Consider the following 10452-nt stretch of genomic DNA (forward strand, 5'->3'; position numbering starts at 1 on the left):
GTACTCAGAATATTTTTTGAATGAATACTGTTTTAGACTATAATACAATCATTTGTATGTATTACAGAAAAGCTTTCATTTACAGTTCCACTTCTTATTTTGAATACATTTCATCTGTCAAGTCTTGTTCTGTAAAATAATGTGTTGTGCCTTGTTTTCCTTTTAGTTGAATTATTTTTTTTGTTACTTATCTTCCTACCAACTCTGCAAAGAACAAAATGTTAACATAGCTTTCTTAAATATAATAATAATATATGTGGCTAAGTCTCTTACATCTCTACCACAACTTCAAATGTTCTTTAAAATAATAGAGCTATACTATATATTTTAAATTTATTTACAGAGCTAAGGTTTAAGAATCTGAGGTACTTCATATTTATATACACATATGCATTTATATGTAATGTAAGTATATTATACTGTATAATTATATATACATATATTGGTGCTATTGATTAATGTATTTATTAAAGTATCTTCATAAGAAAACCATTCCATCCAACATATTCTACTGGGTATCTGTTTGAGAAGAAATCTATAAGTAAGCTTCCATTAATAAACTCAGCATATATGTATTCAGTACCTACAAAGTGCCTGGCATTGAACTATAGTATAGGTATACAGAAGAATACAAGACAGGCAATATTGCTGCCCTCATGAAACTTTTACTTGGAAAGATTAAAATAAAAATATTTTAATATAAATGGAAATTTTATTATAATGAAATATAAAATAATTAAAATAATGAATAATCAATCGTCAGAATATTTTTTTCAAAGTAGAAATGGCTAACACTTCTTTACATGTGTCAAAAGACATATGCTATTAATAGATGAATTTCTGAAGCATAATATACATGTATATGCACATTTTATTAGAGTAAAACAACACAACGTGTTTAGTTCTTTACAGATATTCTAGTGGTTATTCGTTCACTTTAAGATTTATCTCTGAGATTGCAATATTGTCCTGCCTATCTTTCAATGCCTAAAAGCAGTTGCTTCATATATTTTGTTCAGTTTTATATTTGTTTATACATGGAGGGTTATTCCAGTACCAATTATTCAATCATAGCCAGAATTGGCTGTATCTTTTTTTCATATAATATAGTTTTATGTGATATCGCCTTTATAGAATAAAAGTATACCATATTTGAAAAATAGTTTATAACTACTAAGTCCACATAAGGAATCCATGTGATTCTAAAAAAGTAAAATCATATAAAATACATATTGTTTCCTGGGAAGGTCATCTGAGAAAGGACAGATTCCTGGTGACAGACCATTTGAGAAGCTGTTGAAATTTTATGGGTGAACAGTGATTAGAACTTGAAATAGGATAGTAGCTTTAAGAATAACAAGTCATAGAATGTTCAATATTGTAATATGAAAATGTAAAATAATTTGTCATTTCCTGTGTATTTCAGCATTTCTGAAAAACAAAGCTATGGTTATTCTGAGATGCCTAGAGCAGGGACTGTGTTGTCATAAAACTGTTTTAATACAGAGCAGCTAATTTTAAACCCAACTCATCACACTGACAGTTCTGAAATCCCCCTGGATTCCAAAATTGATAAAAATGTTTCCCCTTTCCTGATGCTATTTCATGAATCTACAAATTGCCCTTTCTCTTTACAGACTAATTAGAGAAGTTAGATCTACAAATTCCCAAGGTCAAATCAATAAAATAAGAACACTGTAATTTGTTTCACTGGTTCATATGGGTGAGTCATGATCAAGAGCGAGAAAATTATGGTTGAAACTGTTTCCAGTGACAGATTAACACCCAGAGAAACAGAACTTTAGATAAGACACTACTGAGGCAAACAAGTGAACAGGTCATTGAACAGTACATAAGTAAGGTTATGTGCTACAGGTATTGGCAGATGAATATATGAGCCCACTAGTGCCTGAGAAATTACAGGTTGGGGCTCACGTCTTTTCTTCAGAAACTATCACATTGCCCAGTGCATAGTAAGCATGCAATCTGTTGTTGCTGATTATGAAATGGATGTCCTACCCTCATCTATAAAAACAAAAGTTCTACTGAAAGATGAAAATCACATTAGTAGAAAAGCCTCACATTTTCCTAATAACTCTTTCACTTACCACATGTTCATGTAGCGAGTATTAAGTCATTTGGATTATATTCAAGATCACTCAGAACTTGTAACTGTGACTGTTTCGTAGCCATTCTTAGTCACAATTATTCTTTTAGATGATCAGGGTGTGTTTTTGTTGATGTGAAAAGGACTCCTCTTGGAATAGCTATCAAACCTGGAAGGATAAGATCATGATCATCAGCCCATTCCTCTACTTTTGTTGTTGTTTTTTCCTGTGAAGTAGGTTCCCTGCACTTGTGCAAGTTTAAGTATAATCAGATACCAATAGGTCAAGTATGTCCTTGGATGTATTGAGGCTGTGCAGGTAGCAAAGATATACAAACACCCAGACATATACCTATTCTTTGAGAACAAACTAGTCCTTTATCACCAAGCTGCCACTGGTTTCCTCAAGGGATGCTGCCATCGCCTGCCACTGTTTTCTGTTTCTGGCTGTAGCAGTAGCTAGACTTGCCTTGGTGGTGTAAGCCAACACTGTTGGACCTGGCATCGCCATCATGGCTGTCACTTGAGCCATTTCATTCATGTACCCATTATGCAAGGCTGTGAATTGCCAATAACAAAGGCTTTTGAAGGCCCCCTTGCTGGGTCATTTTTGCTTCTTGGTGGATTGGTCCTTTTCCAGAGCTCTATGCATTCTAGTTGAACATATATGACATGTTCATACATCATATGTCTATAGGTCAGCCCGTGTTGTCTCAATATTGCAATTTTTTTTTCCTTCCAGAATCCTGAACAATTTCCCAGTCATCCACTACTACCCATGAATCGATTTCTATTCTCTCCTTGGGCCACTATCCATGCAAAGTGGATGGCCAGGTTCACATTCTGAACTTATGACCATTGGGAAAATTTCACCTTGTCACGGTTTTTCAAGGCTAAAAGTTACGATAGTATATTGCAGTTGTTACTGTTTTGTCTTGTACCATTATACGAAGACAAACCATCAATAAACTAAATTAAGGTCCTCCTCTTTCATCTAGTCACAATGGATTCCCATAGACATGGTGTAAGAAAAGACACTGGTGCAACAGTGATGGGTATCACGAGCATCCAGGCTCCCTGCACATGTGTCTGACTTGTGCACTCTGTCACTAATTGCAGTGCATTTCAGATGTGCCACTTCACCTGTGTATCAGTGATGGTTTGTGGAATATTTAGATAGTTTGTACCTCTTCTGACTTAATTAAGACAAATGGAAGACTTAATACAGCACTGGGAAAAATTTTGACTGTATTTTTTGTTGTGGTTTATTCCATATGAATGTGAACTAGTTTTAATTATCTTTTGTTACAAAGATAAAAAATAACACACTTTCCAACAATGGTCACACATCCCATGACTGAGGCTATATTAATTTTTAGCAAAGGTATTCGATTTGGGCTACCATTAGGTTGAGCTTGCAGTAGTCTACAGTCATCCTCCAGCACGACCCTATTTCTACAGGAGCCAGACTGGTGAATGGAAGCAGATATGATGAAAACCACCACTCTCACCTCTTCTAAAGCATTGGGGGTAGTGTTTGTATTTTCAAAGTCACCTGGGATGCAGTATTGTTTTTGAATTACTTTCTTGTGCAGGGAAGAGTATTTTCTGAAGACTTCCCTAAAATGTTCTACCATGATAATTCCTCCTGTATGGAAGAAAGAAACACTGTAATAAAATGGCAACCACCTCTCTCCTCTGAAATATCTGTAAGCCAACCCTTGGCCAGGACCCATTTATTAACCCTTCTCTTGACATATGTTCCGATATACCCCACTTTTAATAGGTAAGGGCCATTATGAAATGATGATGCTTTACGTCTCCGGATATCAGTGTAAACACAGACCCTGTTTCTAACATCTCTGAACACGCCCCTGGGAATCCACTCCTCCCCGGTCCACAGTTACCAGAGGAAATACTCTAAGGTCTCTAGTTAAGGACTAGGTATCTATTATGTGTATAGTCACTATGGTTTCACCTGGTGTTTTCTACTGGGCACCTCACTACCTCTACAGGCAGTGGGTTCTAAGTCTGACAACTGGCTTAGCTCTGGAAACTGGAAAAAGGGTCATAACTTGTGAACAACCAGTGGCGTTAAGCCCACTGGTTTTCCATGCTTGATTTCTTCTTGGCACACATTGAACAGTAACTTTTGGGCTGCCCACCTGGGTTTTCCCTGCAAAGGTTGTGTTGTGTTACCATGTCTGTAACCCTTGGCTGCCCCTAGAACCTTGCCAGTCATCCTTATGGCTGCGATCACATCTCTTCCGGGGGTTAAACACCACTGCCTGGTCTCTGTTGTCTTGTTTTTAGGAACAAGTTCTGTGACAGCCTCTCCTAGTTTCAATTCTGGTATGAGAAAGAGTGACTCTCTTACCACTGAATTGCTTAGGGGGCTGGTATTCTGTGGAGCATTATCATTTTGAGTCTTGTGACTGTAAGTAACACATCCAATCCAGCATGGCCCTTCCTGTACCAGCTATGAGGGAAATCTAGGATCTCAACTGTATTCAATATGGGCTCTCACTTTTCCATGATTCTAGGAGGCATTATACCAATTAGCACGGCCAACTTCTGAAGTCCATTCCAGGAAATTATATAATTCAGGATAATGCTCCCCAGTCCAATGCTGTATCCAAACTCTTAGTCAGCCCTCTCAGAATCTAGTTTCGCACTTAAACCTATAAAAGATAGCTATGGCTTGTACCTTGTGATGTAGTCCTAGTTTCCCCCAAATGGTTTATGCAACAAATTACCCCTATTTAGGGCTACTGGTCAAGGCATGAGATGGGAGAGGATCCTAAGGTAGACAGTGATAGATTTGTACTGTGTCCATTTACCAAGAAATCTCATGTTATCTTTTTTTTTTTAAAGGTTATGTTCCTTTATTAGAGCAAGATCACCGACCAGTATACAGTGATGTATCCATTACACAGAGACCTGTGCAGGGATTACCTACTATCTATCTAGACAGATTTTTGTTATACATTGCTTATTGATGGAATAGTTCCATTTATGAAGTTTTACACATCAAAAAGCTTTGAATTTGACGAGACTGTTCATTAAGTCACTTCTGAAAAAAGTTAAGTGATATTTAATTTTAGCTACTGTATTTGACAGCATGAAAAAGCTTAGGCATTTAGGTAGGTTCTCAAAATGTTATTCTATGCATGATGGCTTGTAGCAGAGAGAGCAGAGTCCATCATCTCCCCAGATTCCCACGGGGGGGTGTGTGTGTCTCATTTGAGAGCCGTATGCCAAATTGCTGATACTTAGAGATGAACATAACTTGAGTTTCTTGCCACCAATACGGACTTCTTACTCTGAATATCCTTCTTCTTGGCTACATTTTCCAATGCCAGTGAAGATATGCCAGCAATTGCCCCACATGTTACTTGGCATTAGAGCACCAGATCTGTCTGATGGCCGTAGGAAACATCATTATTGTTGTTATATCTAGATCAGCAAAGGTCCATTTCTTAAAATGCCAATTTGAGATACAAATCAAGGATACAACATACTTACAATTGAATTTTGAGCAATCTAGCATCCAAAATTATGTGAAAGTTTTTAGAAACTGATGGCACAGTGTGTCTATAATGCTTCTCAGCTATGGAGACATTGATACATTGATTCAAATCCCTTTACTCAATCCACAGCCACCTGAGATTATCCTGCAGTGTGTATCAAAAAAATATAGAATTGGAGGGCTGGCCAAGTGGCTCAGTTGGTTAAGAGCTTGCTCAAGAGTTTGAGCTCTAAGCAGCAACAGTTTGATTCCTGGCCAGAACTGAGCTGCCGCTGAGCTGCCAACAAGTGGCAGGAAGGCTCAGCTAAAAAAAAAAAAAAAATATATATATATATATATATATATATATATAATTAGGGTGACAAAGTTTGACAATATGTTTGTTATACAAGTCAAACAGAGGTAGTCATGTTAAGTATGTTTTTCTGAGAGAAAAGCATCAAATCCTTTATGTACACTTTTAGTGGTATTGTAATGAAGCAACTTGCACACTTTTAAAACTGAGCATCATGTTTTCTTTCCAGTGAATGAAAAAGAAAATTTAAAAATAAACAGGAACAAACTTACAATAGACAATGCCAATTTGGAATAGGATTCTACAGGCTCTGCTGAGTCTCCCATGTAGTGGCAGGGCTCAAGTCATCATTAGGAGACAATTTTATTTTAAAGGTGTCATTTAAACTGTAAGGATGTCAGTTAAACATCACAACTAAACATGCCAAAGGAGAAGCCATTGTGAAAATGCCCACTTGACCCACCCAGACATCTCAAACCCACCCTTGCTGACCTTTAAAAACTCAATTTTTAAAGTTTTCTTTTTTGTTTTAAACAAGAGAAAGTAAACAGATACATGTTGGTGAAAGCTAACTTTCCATATTCACATAAGATACAGTGTAATCTCTGAATCCAATATACAGGTAAAGGAGGAAAACAGCCAGATTTCTGTGCACTATTACACAGGGGCCTAGCACCCTCCTGCTTCCAGCAGAGTTAAGGGAGCAGAAAATTTTTGCTTGTTTGGTTTTTTTTTTTTTTCCCCAAAGAGCACGGTGGTGTTGATTCATTGAAGGTTTCGTTGAGACAGGAAGGAATAAAAAAAAAAAAAAATGGAGCAGAAAGGGGGAGAGATTCTTTCCCCAAATTCTGCTCAAGGTATTTATCCCCAAAATAAGTTGAGAACTATGGTATAAGAGGGAGACAAGAGACCTTGAAAACAGGGCAACTGAGCACAAGAGGCGGAAATAAAAACTGCAATTTGCTCCCAGACACTGGCAACCATCAGTGTCCCATTCGTAATCTCCTTAATCTTGCCCTCCCCCCATCCCCATCATCATCTTCATTTTATTTGCTTCCATCCCCACCCCCTTCTGCATCAGTAATTCCAGCCTTTCTTCCTTATGGTCATATCTCCTCCTTCCCCTCCATTATCCACGGCAGGAACCAAGTGGTGCTGTGATAGATTTAGCCAAATATCATCTGTGTTGACTTCTCCTAACTCATCTACCCCTGCGTCAGAATGGTCATTAAGCCAGGTAAAGAAGCTCCCCGCTTCCTCACGCTGCCTTTTCCTGCTGGCTTTATTCTGTGATGGACTTGAACGTTTCATCAAATCCTTCCCAGATCCCTATTTGATTTCCGTGGACTTTGAAGACGGACCACCGCTCTCAATCAGATGAAATCCTTAAGGAAGGAACTTTGTTTACGAAGTAAGGCTTTTCATCAAAATAAAATAAAATAAAATAAATCTATTCTGTAACCTGATTTAATATCTTCAAAATCTGTCGCTTTACCACTTATCAGATAATGCAGCGCCTCCTCCCCGAGCAGTGCAGACACTTGAGGATGGCCGCCAAAGTTACACCAAAATTTGGGACTTGGGCAATTAATTCTGACCTCTTAGGAAAAAAAAAAAAAAAGGTTGGCAGAGATTGTTATGTTACTTTTCAACTTTCAGCATTTCACTGGCTTGCCCACTACTAGCCTATCTCCGTTTGTACTTCAGCAATATGTTTAATTGCTTCCTGCTGTTCTTTTTCTGAGGCCTCATAGGCCCCTTGACATGTGAAGTTGAGCGCCCTTTTACTGGCGTGGTCCTCAGGTGCTGCTGCTCAACTGCAGGTGTGGGGTGCAGGGAGGAGGGGTGACAGGGCTAGAGGGCAAAGGGGAGGCAGAAGCTTCCCGTGGGTCCCGCAGGCACTCGCCCCTCCCTAGCTGACCCTCCCTGCCCCGGGAGTGCTGAGCTCACAGCCTGACAAACACACGAGGGGCGGGGCGGGCTGCTGCGGATGAAGAGGAGGCAGCTGCAGGCGGCTGGGCTCCCTCCCTCCAGCTCTGTGCCCTAGCAGGCTTGCCCAGAACCCAGCGTGTCCTCCTCCATCTCTGTTACAAGGCGAGCAGTCTTATGTCGTCCTAAAGTAGGTATTATTTTTCTTAAATCTTGTGACAGTTCCTTTTCTGTTTATTGGGGTAAGAAAACTTAAGAGGTCTACCCTCTTAACAAATTTCTAAGTGTACAATGCAGCATCGTTAACTAGCCTAAAGTCACCGAGCGGATCTTTAGAATTTACTCATTTTGTGTAACTGAAACTTTATTCCCTTTGAACAGCAGCCCCCCATGCTCTCCCCCCTCCAGCGGGTGAAATGCCATTCTGCATGTTGTTTCTGAATTTGACTGTTTTAATAGGTCCTGTAAGTGGAATTAAGCAGCATTTGTTCCCCTGTGACTGGCTTCTTTCGCTTAGCCTAATGGCCTCCAGGTTCATCCATGTTGCAAATTCAGGATTTCTTTCTTATTTAAAGCTGAATAATATTCTATTGCATGTAAAGACCCAAATTTTCTTTATCCATTCATCCATCAATGGTGTCAAGTGTTCAGAAATAGCAGAAGTCAACTAGTGAATTATTGAAGTAGTAATTAGTGAGAGTTTGGTGTGCACCCCCCAAGAGGGACAGTTCTCAAACTGGAAACTCGTTAACCAAAACGTGGAAAGAAGCTCAGGGATATATTGTTGTACGACAGGGTATATAATGCGAAGGCAGTGACTGTTTATTCTTCACAGTGACTGGTTATAATATTAGGCTTTTTTTAAATGACAGGGAACTGGTTAGTGGCTACTTCATATCAACCTGAGTAACCCGTTTAAGTTTTGGTTATGATTTATACAGGCATACCCGAGAACTAACCCAGGTCAAGTTAGTCTTGCAAAATGATTTGTATGTAGTTTTGTTTGTACGACTAAACTGGTTTTGTCTGCTCAGTGAAATATCAAGGCTGGTCACTGCTTTTTATTTTGACAATGAATATTCAAGCTGTTTCCATATCGTGGCTATTTGTGAAGAATGCTGCAAGGACCATGGGAGTGCAGAGATTCCTAATTTCGGTTCTTTTGGATACATACCCAGAAGAGGGATTGCTAGATTATGTGGTAGTTCTATTTTTTATTTTGTGAGGAACCACCATACTGTTTCCCATAGTGACCACCGTTTTATATTCCACCAACAGTGTACAAGGTTACAATTTCTCCATATCCTTGCTAACACTTATCTTTTGGTATTTTTTTTTTTTTTATAATAGTCACCCTATCGGTTGTGAGGTGACATTTCATTATGATGTTGGTTTGCATTTCTCTGATTACTGAAATTGAGGTTTTTTTCATATACCTGTTGGCCCTTTGTATGTCTTCTGTGAAGAAATGTGTATTAAAGTCCTTTGCTCATTATTTGATTAGATTATTTGGATTCTGTTTGTTGTTTCTTCATTTTTGTTGTTATTGAGTTGAAGGAGGACTTACTTATATATTTTGGACATTAATCCCCTATTAGATGTATGGTTTGCAAATATTTTCTCCTATTCCATAGGTTGCCCTTTCACTCTGTTGTTTCTTTTTTTTTTCTTCTGTGCTGAAATTTTTTAGTTTGATGTAGTGCCACTTGTCTATTTTTGCTCCTATTTTCTGTTCTTTGGTGTCATATCAAAAAAAAAAATTATTGCCAAGTCCCAAAGTCATAAGGTTCTACCCCTGTGTCTTTACCTAGAAGTTTTATGAAGTTATTTCACTGACAGACCACATATAGCATAGTGGTTCTATGAATTGATGAGGGAGCTGAAACAGTTCTATCTCCAAGTGAACTCATAGCCATTGTAGCATTGTACCCAACAAATTGCATGTTTCTGGTGATGATGCTAGTGTAAACAAACCTGCACTGCTAATCATATAAGGATGTAAAGAAAGAAAATATTTTTGTACAGCTGTACAATATGATTCTGTTTCAAGCTGTTTGTTATTATGAGTGAAAAAGTTAAAAAAATAAAAGTTTATAAAATAAAAATTATAGTTAGCTAACATTAATTTATTATTGAAGGAAGAATAAATATATTTTTAGCATAGCCTACATATAACAGAGAAAATCTACAGTAGTGTGCAGTAATGCCCTAGGTCTTGACAATCACTCACTGCTCACTCACTGACTCACCCAGAGCAACTTCTAGTCCTGCATGCTGCATTCATCTAAGTGCCCTGTACTAGTGTACTGTTTTATATCTTTTACATTATATTTTTACTGCATCTTTTCTATGTTTAGATGTGTTTGTATACACAAATACTTACCATGGTGTTAAAACTGCCTAGTGTTCAGTACAGTAGCATGACATACAGATTGTAGCCCAGCTATACCAGATAGCCTAAGTGTGTAGTAGGCTATACAATCTAGGTTTGCATAAGTGCACTGTATGATTTTCGTATGACATAATTGCCTCATGACACCTTTTTCAGAATGCATTCCCGTCATTAAGTGACTCTCCACTGAAGGCTTTATG

The 10452-nt window shown here is 38.1% G+C and overlaps 1 pseudogene; it reads right to left on the reverse strand.

Moving 5' to 3' along the window:
- Positions 1-2477: 2477 nt before the first annotated feature.
- LOC109395033 (protein SET-like) lies at positions 2478-10140 on the reverse strand (annotated as a pseudogene).
- Positions 10141-10452: the final 312 nt, after the last annotated feature.

This window comes from Hipposideros armiger, unplaced genomic scaffold (genome assembly GCF_001890085.2).
Source record: "Hipposideros armiger isolate ML-2016 unplaced genomic scaffold, ASM189008v1 scaffold_450, whole genome shotgun sequence".
In the NCBI taxonomy this organism is placed as follows: domain Eukaryota; kingdom Metazoa; phylum Chordata; class Mammalia; order Chiroptera; family Hipposideridae; genus Hipposideros; species Hipposideros armiger.